Source organism: Candoia aspera, chromosome 1 (genome assembly GCF_035149785.1).
Source record: "Candoia aspera isolate rCanAsp1 chromosome 1, rCanAsp1.hap2, whole genome shotgun sequence".
Taxonomy (NCBI): domain Eukaryota; kingdom Metazoa; phylum Chordata; class Lepidosauria; order Squamata; family Boidae; genus Candoia; species Candoia aspera.
Window position 1 is genome coordinate 83,857,656 of NC_086153.1, and position 19,333 is coordinate 83,876,988.

Sequence of the window (19,333 nt, forward strand, 5' to 3'; positions counted from 1 at the left end):
GACATAACGTAGAAGTACAGAATCCAGATTGTTTTACCCAATTCTTGGTCCATGATTCCAATTGCAATATATTATACCAAGATAATTAACAAAATTTGAGGAATTAATAATACAGTTAAAGCATAACGGTACAGACAATGTAATAAAAGGGTTAGTAAGTAAAATGTATAAAATACTGATAGAATGTAATTTAGCACAAGAAATGATATTTAGTTGGGAGAGTGATTGCCCTGACTAAGCAAGGACCACGCCAAGATGAGGAGGAAGTCTCTAGTGTTTTATTACTGCTATAGTAGACAGAAAATCCTATCAAACTGAAGAAGCATGGGAAAACCCAGACAGATAAACCCCAAAAGTCAAGGCGGGTCTGTTCTGTGTCTCTTTGAATGACAGCTCAAAGCCTCTAAACTACGCATGCGTTTCCCCCCCTGGATAGGGGCCCCCTCCTGCTCACCATCAGTGCTCATGACAGTGATTTAGGTATTAATATTACAGAAGAGGAATGGTCAAAAATTTGGACACAAAGAATTATGAAAAATATGTCTGTTATAATTAAAGAGAATTGCTATAAGACAGTTTGGAAATGGTATATGACTCCAATAATGCTAAACCACTATAATAGAAATAATTCAAAACATTGTTGGAGGTGTAAAAAAGAATTTGGGACTTATTTATGTTTATGGTGGGAATGTGAAAAGATTTTTAAAAAAATGGGAAAAGGGTTTTGCCGAGATTAATGAAATACTCTATTAATTTGCAAATAAGTCCAAAAATTGCATTATGGTTCAATTTTGGAAATATGAAATGAGAGTGGCAAAAGAAAGAGATGATAATAATTTTTGTTACTGCCTTAAGATTAAGAATAGTTAAAAAATGAAAAGTGGATTATGAGTATGAGCTTGAAGATTGGTTTAGAGAAGTATAGAATATTGCTATCAATGATAAATGGACATGTGAACTAAAATATAAAAAGGGTTTGGTGAAAAGGAACGACTTTGATGCTATATGGGGTGAATTTTTGGAATATGTTTTTGTTAAAGGGAAGGGAGTAAAACCGGATCAATATTTATTATCTTTTTGGAGAAGAGGGCTTATTGAGAATTATTAATAATAAAATGTGTGATAATAAAAAGTAAAGAGATAAGGAGGGTTATAGGTCCCAAGGGTAATGGGTGCACGTAGAGGTTAAGTTATAAAGTTATATGTGTTATGTTTTGGTTGTTTGATTGAATTATTTTATGTTTTCTTTTTGTTATTATTGGTTGTGTGTTTTGTAATTGGTATTTTAAATAATAAAATTAAAAAAAATAAAAAATAAAAGAAATGAAAAGAAATTATTATTTTTTTAAAAACAAAGAAGTGCAGAATCCAGGACTGGGTAGAGAGTTCAAAATCTAATGAACCCCAGATTTATTTCTCCAACTTTTTAATACGTGTGTCTGTGTGTGTGTGTGTGTGCATGGCTGAGTGAACTATTTTAAAAGTATATGTGTACATATTTTATGTAGGATTTTAAATGTTCAGGGAACAGGATTTTAGTGTCTAGCATTTTTCCTCCCCTCAGCATGATATTCTATTTGGACAAAATAAATTTATGCATATTTCAGTAAATATTAGGAACACAGCTGCAGTTAGCCTGACATGGTGCCAAGTTTAAAATTTTAATACTCAGACCCTCTTAGGATAAATAAGTCTACACCGTAGACTCTTATCAAATAAATGCTCTCATGAAGATCCCAATGAAATTAAACTTTGCTTTTTGAAGCACTAATCTCTTTGAGTTTATTTTTTTTTCTGGGCCATACAACCATCTGTTGAGCTCTCCAGCTTTAGCTATTGTGTGAACTGTGCAGTTTGGCACAAGGTGAGCCAGAACTTAGAGGATTTATTTCACCTTTCACTCCTCCACTCAACTGCAATTAAACTCTACTTTAAGAAGCTTGTTACCAAATGGACATAACTGTTGCTACACACTGCATTAGTTCTTGAGAACTTCTTCTGAAACTAGATAGGTCTTTAAAAAAACCCACCTTTTGTTATTATATGTGCTTCTTTATTTCCTGTCTACATGTCTACATTTCTTTTGCACTACACCTAGATATGTTCCCCACATGCTATTTACCATCTGTGTCAGCTAGGTGGCAGCTTCTGGACAACCTTGGCTGATCATGAAAAGCAAAGCAGGCTTGAACTTGGTTTATATTTGGATGGATGACCATGAGGAAATTATAAAGCTATATTATTGCCAAGAAAACACCAGGAATACAGCTTGACAGAGAGATGCTATCGTTCTGTACCATCTCTTTCTAACTTACATGCTACTTTTTACAATCCAGATAACAAATCTTCTAGCTTTATAACTGCTACATAGATCTCAGCTATTGTCAGCCTCTGATAGTTCCCTACCCTGGCATCCTATTCTTGTCTATTTAATATAGGACTGAAGTGCTTAATAATGTTTAATGTGCCATGTGCAATATGCAGCTGAAAAGGTAGACCACAAAATTTTAGGAGCTATTTTCCATCTCTGAAGTCCAATAATTGAGATTAAACCTTTTCCACAATACATAAACAAATAATTTCAACATATGAGGTATCTCTTCTAGCCATTTTGAATCACCTGGAGACCAAACTAGGCAAAATGAGAAGAATAAGTGATAGTCCTAAACTCTAGACCTTGGGAAAAAAGCAAAACAGGATTGTTTCTTTAAACATGTTCTAAATACTGTACCAAACTGCAGAATATTTAGCCTTGTTTAGTCCAGTGTCTGGAGAGCTATTGTTTATTAACTAAAATAATAATATGGTAAACATATAGAAATGATGTGGATGCCATCAGGATGCCATGAAATTAATTCTCCAAGTGCCTCTTCTCAGATCACAGATGACTCTTTTAACTAAATGTTGAGGAGAAATTCTTGATGGAGCAAATTATCTAACAATAGAGCAGGTCAACCTGAAGTCTTTTCAAGCCTTGAAGTGACAGGGTGACACAGGAAGGGATTCCTTGGATGGTGGGTAAGTGGAAGCAGTGTGGGGCTAGAGTATATGATTCTTTCCAAAAATATGATTCTCTGGCAAATCTGAAAATGTGTTCTCCACCACCCAAAAGGTAGGTCATGAAATATACACAGTAGTTCTAAATCTAGTGGCTAGATGGTGATAGAAGTAATTTTTTGAAACATGCCTTCAAGTCGAGTTTGAGTTCCGATGACTGCGGCCATGTGGTTTTCTTAGCAGCATTATCTAAACTTTTTGAAAAGAGAGAGGGAGGGAGAAGAGGAGGAGAAGGAGAAGGAGGAGAAAGACCTTTGCAGCCATTCCAGATAAAGTAGGAAGGACTGAAGAAACTGAAAGGAATGGGAGTTAGTTATTACTGTTTTTTCCTACCAAGGGCACAGAGCTCAATTTCACAAGCAATGCTGGACTCCAATTATAGCTTAATGGCTTGGCCAAGCCCTTGAAAGGCAGGAACATACAGCATAGCATAGGGGAAGTGTTTGCTTTTCTTCCTGTCCCCTTCAATAGAGAACCTGAAGTTTCCTTTCACAAACATGAATTGCTGAATTCTGAGCAGAGTGCTTTGATGGGCTTATGCATGAACACTTTGGCTAAAGTCTATTATGACTTGCTTTCAGAGATTTTAAGGACTGAATGTCCTGGTCAAAATTACTGTGTTTACTTGTCAAATGTGTGCCACATCTCCAGGCTACATTAGTGATTAAATTTCAGCCCTGGAAAATAGATTGTTCAATGGGTTCTTTGTATCTCAGCTTCAAACTGACCAGCCTGGATTGCAACCTTACTAGGGCAAGGAGGGGCTACGTGCGTGCTGTTGTTGATGTGGATGCTGATAGTGATGCTCTCTTTTTGTTTTGACCCTGGCTTCTGTTTCCTTACAATGAGACGGCCAGAAACGTATATGCCACTTTTGTGGAATCCAATGTATTTCTACACAAACTAGGACCCGGGTGACAAACTTTGGCAAAGAAAAAGGAAAAACGTAAAGGGTTATTAGAGTAAACAGGAAGTAAGTGATCAACAGAGATTATTTTCATCTCTGAGTTCAATACTTGCGACATTGCAGTTGGAATAAATAACACTGCCAAAATGCAACATGAATTAGGATTTGCTTCATTTTGTAAATGAATGAGTCAATTTGTTTTTTAAATATAGAAATAATGAATCTTATGAACAAACAGACCACTGGATATACTAAAGAACAATCCTTTCATTTAAATTTCAAGAGGGGAAACAAAAAATGGGAATTAGGCTGAAATGTCTTCTTCCCATGTACAAAATATCGTTATAAACCACTTCATTGTAACTGGGAAACTAACATTTGTTCTAACATAGAAATGGTTCAGAACTGTAGATGCTATAAATTTTATAAAAGAAGTGCCTGGCTGCCTGGCCAACCTGCCAGGGTTGCCTTTTCCTTTCAACAATAAATCCTAGGGAATTGCTGGCTTTTCATGTGGAGAAAGAACAAGACTGGAACTTTGCAAAGTACTCATCCTCACATCCTACTAATCATGAGGACATGAGGATGCCCCATTAACCATTCTTAAAGGACATGTCCTCATGGTATTCTCTTCAAGAAGTTCTCAGTTCACCATGGAAGCCACTTCCATTCATCTTTAGCTATTCCATATTAAAGTAGCATTTTCCAGCTTTTCCCAATGTCATTCTTGCTCTATGAATAATCTCCAAGTGGCTGAGGACATTGGCCATTTTAGGCTGGCATGAGCATGCTCCCTTCTCTCCAACCACTCAGTACTGCCCTGTATACCCATTTCTGCAGGGGAAACCATGAGCCTGGTTTCTGCAGAGGCATAAGCCTGTGTATTGCCTGACCAGTGTTTTTGTGGGAATTAGGCAGGCTCTTTATAAACTCTGGTTCACTGCTCTGTTGTAAGAATGCTTGATCTGTCCTTTAAAAACAGGAATAGGGCTCGTGTGCTTGTTAACAAAACAACTGAACAGAGGATGGGGCATCCATAGGAGATGTCAATGATGTCAAATGAGCTGGTATGACCAGACAATCAAAGCCCACCCTTTTTTATATGCATTGCACACACACAAAAGGGGTGGACCCACAGTGCCACATCATGGCCAACATTTTGGCATTGCCAAGTGTCCCCACCCTCCCCACAGATGCCCCTGCCAGAGCATTTGACAAGAACTGCTGCTGCAGGCTGCTAGAGAAGGTGCTGCTCCCAACCAACCTCATTCCCTGATTACGTGTTCATTCTCCTTTCTCTTGGGGCTCAACTCCACAATCATTTTGTGCCACCTCATCTGGCTGAGCTGTGCAGTTTGGGTTGTTGGTCAGATAACTCCCTTTTCCCCTCTGTCTGGCTCCTCTCACTCAAGTGAGGCTGGTTGGCACAAGCACACATCACTGAGGAAAGGAAGAGGCCATCTTGGAAGAGGAGGAAGAAAAAGACAGCAAAGAATCCATTTTTCCATAAGGGCTGGTGAAGCTGCTGAGAAAACAAAGCAACCTTTCTCAGGAGAACCAGCTATTAAAGAGAGGAAGTAGGAGGAAGACAGTTCTTCCTCACAGCAGGCTACTCAGCTGAGAATCCTGGGTTGGCGGGGGGGAGAAAACTGGGTTGACTGGAGCAAAACTAGGATAAGTTTGGATAGATGGTTGTTATCTCTGATAACCCTTAATGGACTTTTGCTGATATCAGGACTGAAATTATGAGGTTTTATGGATTTGTTAGATAAGAGATGGGATATGGGAGGAAAAGATCATGTGTTGTGTTTTAAGATAAGTTACTAAAATAGTTTATACTTGTTGTGATGAAGGGGGAAGTAACTTCTTTATGTATTTCTTTTTTTTTCTTTACTATATACTTTTTTTTCCTGTCTTTTCTATTTTTATTTCTCTCTTTTCTCTTTTTTTCTTTTCTGCACTTTCTATTTTTTGTTTTCTTTTTTAGTTTGTATTATTTTGTATTGTTGTAATTATAATCTTTAATAAAATTACTATTAAAAAAAGAGAATTGGCCATTTATTCCAAATGTTTGAGAGAAATACCTGGCCAATGGACTCACATTCATTTAGCCCAGAATTAACTGAAACATTTTATCCCTCCATTGGCTTCTTTTGGGAAAGTACTAGTGAGAAGGGAAGAAAAAAAGAAGAAAAACCAAGCAGCATTTAAGAAATAGAAGCACACTGACAGAAAAGAAGGAGCAGGATTATTATTAAGAAGAAACATTTTTTTTTGCTGATGTAATATGAAAGAGTTAAAAAAATAATTTATGCACAATTTGTGTGGTAGCTCCTGTTCCCGTTCCCATAGACATCTATCACAGTGTTGTGAGGGAAGGATATAATGATAAACTGTTAGTGGGTAAAGGGCACTGAGCTGAAAACACCACCTACAATCTTGCACTTCATGCAAATGGTCCTACTACTCCTAGATGGAACCTGTGGTAGAGAGCATACAGGTTGACTTATGACTACAATTGGGACTGGAACTTCCATTGCTAAGCGAGGTGGTTGTTAAGTGAGTTAAACCTGATTTTATGACCTTTTTTGCTGCGGTTGTTAAGCAAATCACCATGGTAGTTAAGTAAATCACCATGGTCATTAAGTGAATCCAGCTTCTCCCATTGACTTTGCTTGTGAGAAGCCAGGTGGGAAGATTGCAAATGGCAATCACGTGACCCTGGAATGCTGCAACCATCATAAGTGCGAGCCGGTTGCCAAGCGCCTGAATTTTGATCATGTGACCACAGGGATGCCACGACAGTTGTAAGTGTGAGGACAGATTGCAAGCCACCTTTTTCAGTACTGTTGTAACTTTGAATGGTCACTAAACAAATGGTCATAAGTCAAGGACTACCTGTATGTAGTCCTGAAGAAGAGTTAAACATTGTTAAAAGGCATCATCAGAATAATATTTCTTCCTGGGGGGATGGGGAAAAACAAGTAATACTTTATGTCATGGGTATGTATGAAATGGAAAACATGTTTTGTTTCAAGCGTGGAACTGAACAGCATTTGAAATATTCCATCAGAACAATTGAGTTGTTTGCATTTGGTCAGAGCAGAATTTGAAATGGCTTAGACCGTAACACTTTGCTTGGAGCTCAGACTATTCAGAAGGGCCTGTTACAAGGCTTCTTTTCCTATGACTGGAATACTAGAAATGTTGCCACCTGAAACAATGATGTTTGTTCCATAGTGGTATTTTTTTCTAAACTCAAATATAAGTATTTTGTTTTCAACTTGGAGCATTCTGAGCTGTCCTAAGCTGAAAACCATTTGCACATCCCCACTATATTTTCGTTGAACTTTTCTATCCCAAAAATGAGCTTAACCTCCAGACCTGATGTGCTTTTTACTCCATGAACTTTTCTGCATCTACTAGCTTTTGGTCCTATCTTAGGTTTTATTCTTCTCCTAACCACCTATCTACAGTTTATATTAAAGATTGCTTATTTTACTTATTTGCAAGGTGGATGGACTCAGGAATAGCGGTGATGAGTGCACCATTGGAAGACCTGAAAAATCAGGCTAGGGAGAGATGTCATGAAGAAAATCTATCTATGTGGTCTCTAAGAGTTGACACCAACTTGATGGCATATAATCAATAACTCAATCTTATTTATTTATTACAATTATTTGTATGTGGCCAGTTGCCTACTTATGCAATTCATGGTGTCTTACAATAAATATACAGTATATCCATGCTGACCAATAATGCCTTAATGCTACATTAATGGAGATGAAGAAATAGGTATTTTGCCACATAAAAAAGCAATTGGAAACAAAACTGGAAATAAATCAACTTTCCAATCTAGAGCAGAGTTTTAAACTATGGCTACCCTTCTATGAGTCATATAAGGACAATTACTTATATTCCCAAAAGATGGGAGATTGGTCCCGTATTTAGAAGTTTGTACTGCATGGCAAGGCAGAAACTGATGGACCATCAGTAGCTGACTTGTGAAAGGAAGAGATTTCTTTTTACCAGTTTCAGCTGAAGATGTCAGATTCAATTGGCAGCCTAGAATTGTGTCTGGTAATCTATATAAATTGAGATTTGTGACCTTGAAAAATATCACAGACAAACTGATATAACTAGATCATGTTGACAGGAAGAGGGGAAGGGGAAAATAAGTGCTGTTATGGCTAGCAACCTACTAGTTTGCAAGGCTATGGCTTGAGCATGGAAAATGCCTTCTTTCCCCTCGTCCAGAGTGAGCTGTTAAAAAAGCAGACAATAAAGTAGTGGACGTGGAAGTAGTCCCCCCTGCTGCCATGTTTCTTCTCTTGAAAATGGAATCACCTAGAAGGCAGTGGCAGATGGCACAATCATCCCATGGCTGGCATTCTTTACAGCACTGTTCTATTTTCAATGAACCATATGCTAAGGCACACAGTCCTGGGTGCCTGTATCAATCTGTTTTGTTCCTTCAGATTTCAAAAGAGGAAATAGCAACCATGGATCCAGACTGCAGTGTTTGCTCCAAAACCAGCAATGATAATATTTGTGCAGTCAAAAAGGAGAAGCACTTCTCTTTACATTGTACTTAATTTTATTATGTGATATAATGTTAACCTAAGAAAAGATCTACTGGATTATTTTTCCTATTTTCCCACCTGCAGTTCTCAAAGCATATTGTGTTCACAGGTTTTTACTAGATCGGTTTATGTTAATCACATCTCTCTGCATCTCATGCTTTAGCAAATCTAAATGGGGTCTGGAATTTTGCCCAAGAATCCAAGCTGGGTTTGGATGGTTAACATGTGCCACATATTTTTATAGCATAACTCTCAAGTCATATTTTAGGGTCATTTTTAGGACATATCCCAAATTACAAATTATACCATTCAGCAGCATTGAAAACCATGACTGTTTCTTCGGCCTTTTGATTATGCCTAGTTCTTAGGTGAAAAATGTTCTGTAAGAGTCACTATTTCAGCAAAGGTAATTGTTTTGAATGCCCGCAGAAGGGAGGGAAGTGCAAACAGGCTGTCATTTTGATGTAACCTTGGTTTGCTGCAGATACCTATAGTTCTTCAGTGTATCTTACTGGGATAGACAGAAGGCAGAAGATTTTTGGCATCATAAAATTCAATAATGGAGGCACTTTCTTTTCATCTAAGGTATCATAATGTATTGGCCTAAGCACTCAATATATGGCCAGATTCTGTAATATTATCAATTTAAAGTGCTGGTGATTAGCTATAAAGCTCTAGTTTTAGGGCTAAGCAACAGTTTCTGTCTGGGCCTCCAAATTTCACTTAGCCAAGCTTTTATGTTCACTTATCAACTCAGTTTGTTAAGAATTCTTATCACAGACTGAGTAAATGACATGGTAATCCCATCCTCTCTCTGGAGAATGCTATAATGCTGGGAAAGGTGGAAGGAATGAGAAGAAGAGGACAACCAGCAGCAAGGTGGATGGATTTAGTTGGGAGGTGAGTGCACCATTGTAAGACCTGAAGGACCATGTTAAGGACAGATCTCCATGGAGAAAATCTATTTGTGTGGTTGCTAAGAGTTGACACTGACCTGATGCCACGTAACAAATCAATAATTTTTTTAAAAAATCCCATCCTCATTAGCATAGTTAAGTTGTGGGTTCTAGCAAGGGCCAGGAAATAGATAGATAGATAGATAGATAGATAGATAGATAAATAGATAGATAGATAGATAGATAGACTGACTGACTGACTGACTGACTGACTGACTGACTGACTGACTGACTGACTGACTGACTGATTTATAGGACTTAAATGGCCATCTGTCTCATATAATGATTCTAGGTGGCTCACAACAATTCATAAAAACATAGCTAAAAACAAAAGTATCCTTTGCCCAGGCATCAGACCAAACAGCCTCCCAGCTCCACTCCATCCCTAGCCCAATGCCTGAGGGAAGAGCAAAGTCTTCACAGCCCTCCAGAAGGTTAAAAGGGTAGGGGTCCCTCAGATCTTGGGGGGGGGGGGCTTTTCCAAAGGGCTAGGGCAGCCACCAAGAAAGTGTACCTCCAAGGTTCCATCAGTTGGCAATACTTAAAGGAGGGGATCTGAAGCATGCCCACCCTATCTAACCTAGTAAGATGGGCAGATACCCTCAGGGAAAGGCAGTCCCACCTGGCCCTGTGCCATGTAAGGCTTTAAAGGTGATAACCAGCACACTGAATTGCACCTGGAAAGCAACTAGGAGCCAGTGCAGATCACACAGCAGTGGTGTTACTTGGGTGAACCATGGAGCACCCAAAACTGCACATGCTGCTGCACTCTGAACCAGTTGCAGCTTCCAGATAGTCTTCAGGGGCAGAACCATGTAGAGTTCATTGCAGTATAATCCAAACAGGAGGTGACTAAGGCATGAGAGACTGTGAGCAAGGCCTCCCAGTCCAGGAATGGGCGCAATAGGAGCACAAGATGGATTTGTGCAAAGGCTCCCCTGGCCATGGCTGCCACCTGCTCTTCCAGCAGGAGCTGCATGTCCAAGAGGACCCCCAAATTGCATACAAGATTTGTCCAGGGAGCGTTACTCCATCCAGAATCAGATATGTCAACTCTCCTGACCCCAGGGGGCCAAAACCCCACAACCACTCTGTCTTGCTAGGGTTGAGTCACAGCCAGTGAACACAACTCTGATCTAAATACAGGTGTATTATCAGACATGTTCCTTAGGCTAATTTAGATCCCAGCTATAGCATCCTAGGCAGGTGGGTTGCAGATCAGCTACAACAATAGTAACTTAAAAATCACAACTAGTTTTTTAGGGCAAATTCTTAGCTGGCTATTGGGGTAAATAACTATTGGTGCCACATGACTGTATATGTCATGTGTTCTGCTCCTCTTTATGTCATTTTTTTCTTGAGGGTATTTTGAATTGCCCAGGTAGCTCAGTCTAGTGATCAGTGCTCAAGATCATATTGTGGAAACTGGCTGGCTTTCTTCTCCTTCTTCTTCTCCTTCTCCTTCTTCTTCTTCTTCTTCTTCTTCTTCTTCTTCTTCTTCTTCTTCTTCTTCTTCTTCTTCTTCTTCTTCTTCTCCTTCTCCTTCTCCTTCTCCTTCTCCTTCTCCTTCTCCTTCTTCTCCTCCTCCTCCTCCTCCTCCTCCTCCTTCACTTGGAACTTGCACGTGTTGCTGTAACTGAACTCTTCCACCTCCTTTAAGCAATAATAAGAAATTTTAGCAATTTAATTTCTAGTACTCAATCTGGTTATGTCTATGTACAAAGGCATCATTTTGGTTTTTGAAGTCAGAGTTAGCTATGATTGGAGTGGCAGAAATTGCTAAGTCGGTCTCCTGCTTCATTCTGGTTTCCTAAGCCATACAATCCAACTACATTTTCCTCTTTAATGTTTGCAACATTGGCATTCCAATCTCCAATCACAAGCAGCACATCTTGTTTGCATGTTCTGTTGATTTCAAATTGAACTTGATCATAAAATTCATCTTCTGCTGCATTTGTGGTTGGTGCATAAACTTGGATGATCATCATATTAAAGGAATGTCTACAAAGTTTAATTGGTTTTATTCGGTCATTGATTGCATTGTAGCCAAGTACTGTTCTAGGTACCCCCTTCCTAACTATAAAAGCAATGCTGTTTCTTCTTGGTTTTTTCATGTCCTGAGTAATAAACAGTGTGATCATCTCACTGAAACGTATCCAGCACTGGTCCATCTCAGTTCACTGATGCCTAAGATGCAGTAATTTCATCTTTCACTGTGCTGAAGATTACCATGCTCATGCTTCTTACATTCCATGTTCCCACTGTAATTCTGTCTCTGTAGCTTTGGATTTTCTTTTCCTGTGTGGCAACATCAGCAATCAGATGTCGCAAAGGCTTTAATCTAGCCACATCATAAACACCATTAGTACTCCAAAAGATCCTCATATCTTCCTCAGAAGCAAGTTGAGTGCCATCTGACCTGAGGGGCACATCACCCAGCACTGTATTGTCAATCATTTTATATTTTCTATCCATGTGGTTTTCTCAGTAAAAATACAGGCGTGGTTTACCACTGCCTTCTCCCACACAGTATGGATCGATGCCTTTGCCATTGTCACTAAAGTGATCAGCCACCTCTAACATCTTCCCATATCATTGCTGCCCAATAGAGGTTCCTGTTTGCTTTAGCTGGGTAGCTAGGATGACCTTCATGCCATGGGTGGCCCTGCTGGGAATATATATTCTAATATATATATTCAGTGAATGGTAGCCATATTTCATTATACTTATCCATAGCTGATCTACTTCAACAAGTAATTCATTTTTAAGTAGCTAATGATATCAACACTGCAGACCACTGCATACATCTATCTTTCTAGTGCTAAGAATAAGTCAGTAAATCAGGCATGGAGAATCTTTATCCAGATGTCTATTTCTATGAGATGGGAATATAATTAAAAACAATGGGTTCATCTGAAAAAAATATTAAATCATGTCTTCAAGTTGAATTAACACATCTAATAACACCCTCCCAAATATGAAATATAAATATACCTCTAGCAAAGATTATCTTTTTGTAAAACAGATGCAACAAGGGTTTGATTATTTTTAATGTATAACTAAACACTCTACAGATTTATTGGGCATTTGGGGACATTTCTAATCACACACGCACATGTTGTTGCATTATTGCTTATGCTTTATCTAAAAATAAAAAACAGGAATATCTAGAAAAAAAAGTAAAGGAACTTTTGAGCATATATGCAAGACAAACTACACCAGAATTATGTAAAGTTTTCACGAGTGTTAAACAGGAGCTTACCATAATATCTTTTATTCACTTGAAACAGAATATTCACTAAAATAAAAATTTTGGGAGCAAGGGAAAAGACCTGGGAGACAATGGCAACAATAGAATATTATCTGTACTATTAAGGATGCCCAGGGTAAATTGTGCAATGGTTCTAACTCAGTAGCACTTTTAAAATTATTTTTACTTGCACCTGAATAATACTGAGTCAGATATAACTGAAGAAGAAATTAATCAATTTTTATAATGATATTGCTTTTTCTAAGATTACGTCCAAGCTGCCTATTTAGCTTTACCTTTATTTCTTCAACAGCTAAAAGATATAATTAAATCTATGAAAATAGGAAAAGCTCCTGGTCTGGATGGTTGTCCTATTCAGTGCTATAATATTTTTTCTTTCCTTTTTAAATGTGTCCTGATGCAAGTGAAGTGTTATATTAAGGCCTTTTTAAATTAGGACTTTCCAACCTCCTTCAGAAACACTTATGTAACTTTGATTTGATTCTGGAAGTTGTCATCCAATGTCCTTGCTAAATGTTAAAAAAAAAATACTGGCAATGACCATGGCACGTAGACCACAGATATTATTTTGATCATCCATCCTGCACAAACTGGTTTTAAAAAAGTTTGCGAGTCATCTGAGGATATTAGATTATATTCTCGATATACATTCAGAGGAATGGAAATCAGTGGTAGAGTTTTCATTACACATGGAAGGGGCTTTTGATGTAATGTAATGGGAGTTTCTGAAACAAATTTTGCCTAAATATGGATTTCTTCCATGTTTGAATATGTAGTATTTAACCTGTTAGGGTTACTACAATTGTAATGGTCTCCTCATCTATTAAGATTTTTATGGATCTTATCTCCTCTTATTTTTAATTTGTGAATGGAACCATTGGTCTGTTTTATGAATTGCAACAAGTTACTGTAATATTATCCCTACTATTAAGAAAGTCATTCCATCTATAACAGCGGCTGTGTGAATATAAATAGTTATAATACACAGGTAGTATACTTGCCTTATTGGTAAGTATGTATTTTCTATACCAAAATGTAATATATAGTGTGTGCAGTTTATACAATATCAAAAACTAAGACTTATCATTATGTCAAGAATTATGAATTTACTGAACATAAAGGGCAGCAAAAAAAAAAAAAATCCACCATGTTTTAGTGTTGGGAAGGCAAAGCAACCTCAGTTTTGCAATCTTGGATCACAGGTATATGTTTTCTTTCTGTTGCTGGCACTTCATCAGTGGGATGGAATAACTGATTAATATTATTTCATGAAGTCAAGGTTTATTGATTTAGTTAAAAACTAGGTTTTCTTATTGAATGCAGCATAGTACTGTTTGGTTGTTTCTTTTTTCAGTTTCTCTCTCTCTCTTTCTTTCTTTTTCTTTCTTTCCTTTTTTGTATATTAAAACAATAACAAATTAAATGCACAAGATCCTGTACAACTGATCACTAGAAGTACAGCATAAAGATGAAGAAAATTGCTTCATTCTTTCATGTGTGCATGGATGCATACCTCTGATGCATGAGTGTGTGTGTGAAGAAGTAAGTGGCAGTGATGGGTTTAATGTGCACACATTTGCAAACCAGGTAAGACATTCAGCTGGCCAGCAAATGAATCTTGACTGTTGTGCATTTCTAATCTGTATTTGAAAACCCTCATAATATTACAGTTTTTGTTCTTGCCATTACACTTCCTGAAATATTAAAATGCAGAAACAGATTTCTTCCAATTAAGATGGATTAAGGCTTGGAAGCATAGGACCACTAATAGCTGAAAAATTCAGAACTGATTGTTTGTGCTGCTAAGACTATCTTAATCAGATTGTCTGGCACAGTCATAGTAAACAACTCACATTGGGTAGTTGCAAGATGGGTAAAATAAAGACAAGAATGGGTTTCGAGAAAGATAGGGGACACTGTTGTGAAACTGTTTTGATTTCTCAGCTGCTTGGAGCTCAGACTGCCTTCTTGGCTCCATAAGAATCTGATTTGCTCCCTTGTAGACAGTAAGGGTGAGATAGGAATAGCTTGCAGAAAATAACCCCCTCTAAGGACACCTCCTATATTTTGACAGGGGGGCTGTCAGAAGAAGTGAGAAGTGATCTTTAAGAGCTGATGCAAGAAGCTATTTAAACTGCACCCTCCCCCTCCACCCCCATCTTACTGTATTTCCATTTGAGAAATAGAGGACCACTGTTTTGGAATTTAAGACTGCTTTCCCTCATGTGAAGTTCAGGTCTTGAATCCCTTATCATATTTTGTTTCTTTTTATCTAAAAAGAAGAATCTGAATATGGAAATTGGTTTGGGGGATATTTACTCAATTTAATGCTTTCACCTTGGAGGTTCACTGGACCTCCTCCCCAAATGCCCCCACAGTGGATGAGTGATGGAACAGAAATAAAGCCACACCAGCTGTAACTCAGGCCCACAGTGCTCTATTGTAACAGCTGCAGATGATGATCATGACAGTGATGATGTTCAGTATGATTTCTGGAGCTCAGCTGTTGTACTTTCCCCTTCTGGAGTACTTTGAGAAGCCTCCATTTATGTCATGTTTTTGATGTCTTTGAAGACGTACCTCGTTGCTCAGCCTTCCTCTGATCATGACGTTGGATTATTTTGATTCCTGTGTATTATAAAAATATATTAAAAAAACTCTAATTGCTTTACTGAAATAGTTTCATTATTCTCCATGGCTTAACCTGTGCTGTTTTGTACATTAGCCATGAAGAACAGTTCAGAAATAAATAAACAGTTTTGTTTGGATCTATTATAGTGCTAAAAGGTTCTGTAACTTCTTAGTTACATATCTCCTGCCTACTTTGCATTCACTTCTTGCTTTCCTCCATTTCATTAAAATAGCTAATAAACCTTTAAACAGCCTAGAGGAAAATTAGGCATTTTTAAAACTATTTTCCTTGAGTATCGGATTTAACAGATAGCTGAAAAATAAGCCATTTTATTACCTTCTTGTTGCACCTATATCTGGCTAACAATAATAAATATCTAAAATAAAGGCCTGAAGCACTAGTAAAGTACATCCCCATCAAAATGCCACTTCCCACCCTACCCTACCCCATATAGCTTTGTGATTGAGTGTAACTTGTTCTTCTTCCTTTGCTTCTTTGCTTCTTTTTATTTCTTTGCTATGCTCTCGGGATGTTAAAAGTTTTTACAAATGACTGCAAATGCCAAGCAGATAACTGCAGTGCTTTTTCCACGGTCTAAGTCTAGATCTTTTCACAGAAAACAGCAAGTTTTCTGGCCTAAATAAGTTTCAATCTGCCAATTAACTTCTTTTTTTCCAAGGGAATCCAGACATATTTTTAAAAAGGAGAATATAAGATTCACATGAAATAAAATGGTGCCTCAGGTAACCGTAGTTGTGACTGCATGATATTTCACTGTGTGATGACTCACCACCATGATTAGCCTATTTGACTCCTCAGGAAATGAACGTAGGGCAGCTTGCAGTCTTGCACATTGATATCATAGCCGTATGTCCCTCAAGAGGAAGATGAGTGAATTCTAGATGTAGATATAGGCCATAGGTGTTTCTCACCACAAAGGGAATATAGAAACTCCTACTGCTCCCCCCTGCCCCCAGCAAAGATAGCAGCAACCACATATAATGGGCAAATATTGAGATAAATGTTGATTCTCTAAAGGCAGTTCCAAATGGGGCTTGAATGTGTGTGTCTGTAATTGCCCTGTTTCTTTTTCTTGTATTTTGAGGAGTTGGAGAAGTATGAATTTCTCACCTGTAATTTTCCCATTTTCCCCCAACCTTTTTTCTGTCTTTATGGAGGAAAAGATCAAACTGTTGCTAGAAGCACCTCAAGTTAACACACAGATGAGCTTCCATTACAAACCAATCCCATCCAGATTTGGCTTTCTGCCTGTTCTGTTCCAGGATATCAAGAAGTGACCTTATAGGACTAGAATGGGTGTCTTGATGGATTGTAGTGTGGGAATTATCCCAGTCTGGACAAAAAAAAAACTTGAATCACATCAGCTAAGGGAGCCTTCCTGCACCTATTGGCAGAAGCTCCCTGGACCCTGTTTTGATCAACAAAAGACAACCACTTGCTTTTATCTTACCTAACTCTCAACTACACAGAAGTCAAGTCCAATCCTGCTATGTAACTCAGGTGACTCAGCAACCCTGCCCAGTTCCAGGGAGTATATTAGCACATGATGGATATCAAGTACTGTATATGGAAATGAAGTAAAAATGAATTCTTTCTTGGGTTCATGGAAATCCACAGAAGTCTTTATATTAGCAGTTGGCTATAAAAGACTGCTACAACCTCAGTGCATCTTTGGTACTCAGATCTGCACAGAAGGCAGAATAGGAGGGTGACAGAATGGAGCAGGCAAACACCATTTGCCATTCTGTCATGTGACCCCCCAGACATACAAACCATACTTATGGGTGATAGCCAGGGTCTGGGAAAACAACCAGGTAAGGGTTTTTCACATGGAGAATATGTCATGGAAGGTGGGAAGTTGAAAATGGACTAAGACGTTGGCAGGAGGTTGTTGGGGGGAAGCTGGAGATGGAGAAAAAGAAGAAGTTGGTTAGCAAGTGAAGATACTGTAAGTCTCAGGATGCTAATGATGTAATTTCCTCTTTCTCAGGACTAAGTAATCTTCACTGAAAGTCTTCATCTTCATCTTGTTATGTAAGACTATATTTTACACATTATTGGACACATTATCACTTTAGCAGCAGTGTTACTATTGCTGACGGGGAGAATCTCAGTTAGTTAATCTCCAATTGGGAAAGCAATTAGGGCGTAACAAAACTGGCTACATTCTATCAACCTGTGAGCATAATCACCAGAGGGAGGCAAAGGGTAAAAACTGTAGGTTTGTTTGTACACATCCCCTGAATTCTGCTTGCTTAGTTATCTAACTGGAACAGACAATCTTACGAAGAAAATGCTGCCTTTCTACCCTTGTTCGACTAAGAAAAGAGGGGAAGTTGATACAGTGGTTTACAAGAAGGTGCTTGCATGCTGCATTCTGTCTGACCAATCCTGAGACAAGTAGCAAGGAAAATCAGTAACATTTTAATGCAGCAAGACACCAATCCAATAGTGACTTGTCAAACTGCTGTGTTCTCCCAGCATCATGACAGGGTGGGGTTAGTTAATGAGATGCATTTCATACAAGACACCTAGGAAGTGGATACTTTCAATGTCTGAAAGTAGCAGGAAAACTGACATTCTGTGATAGTGGCATTGGTCAGATCAAATTAATTTAATCTGAAGACTTTTCATTTAGGGTGGTTTGCACACATAATTGACCAAATAGCTGAAAGTGAAGTGCAACATTGAGAGGGTTGTGAGCACAAATCTGTCTCAAGTTGTCTTTTCTTGTGGTTACTGTTGTCTATAAACTGATGGATCACTGTTAATCTAGGACGCTAAGATGGGAGTAATCTCCATTTCTTGTCATTATCACCATGCTGAGCTCTGTGATTATTCATTTTACTGCTGCCAGAGCTAAACTTGAGCAGCTGTATTGCTACAGCTGTATTTTCCTTGTTCAAGGCGAAGCCAAACCACTTCTACAAATATTTGCTGCCGTCGTTAATAGGCAAGCTTTACATAATTATACTAGTCCATATGCTGCAGGGTGTTTCTTTGATAACCAAAAGCAAATGCAGCCTCAACATAATAACCTGTTCTCTGTCATTATTGTGGGGTTCTGGGAATGTACATACATTAAAGCCTTATGGCTTTAATTATGATAAAGGTCAGAAAATGCAGTCTGGCCTAATAGCAAACACCTTGAATAACTTCCATGTTCTAATTTCCAGACCAGCAATACAGTCAGACTGGAAAGTCAAGCTTTCCCTCCAGCAAGCACAAGAAGCTATGCCCTCAATTTTTAATTTAAAACATTAAATTTTAATTTAAAAATTGTTACATAAGAATTAAACACTGAAGCACCAGTTTCATCTCTGTGAGATGCTAACAACACCATCTTACAATTTAAAGCAGGTTCAATAAATGATTACTGCAGCAAGGTTATTATATGCACAGAGATGGAAAGATTCAACACTACCCACAATAGAGGAATGGTTGGTGAAATTGACAGATCTTGCTGAGATGGATAAACTAACTTCTTTGATTAGAGAAAAGACACTTATCTACATTTATTAGTGACTGGAAACCTCTTATGGACTTTTTGCATAAAAATGAAAAAAATGAATGTGTGATTTATGGTTTTAATGATTAGACAGGATAGAAAGAAGAGTATTATGATGTAACTGTAAAGAGATAAGGCAAAATAGAATTGAACTTATAACTACTGTGACGAATATTGGAAGCCACTGCTCTGTATATGTTTTATTTCCTTTCTATTTTTCTTTTAACTTTTTTCTTTTCTTGCACTTTTTGCTTTCTCTTTGCTTTCTTTCTTTTTCTCTTTTCTTCTTTATATTAGTTTGTATTAGTTTTTATCTTCTTTTTTAAAAATTATATATGTATGTATGTGTGTGTGTGTGTGTGTGTGTGTGTGTGTGTGTGCGCATTTTAAAGCAGGGG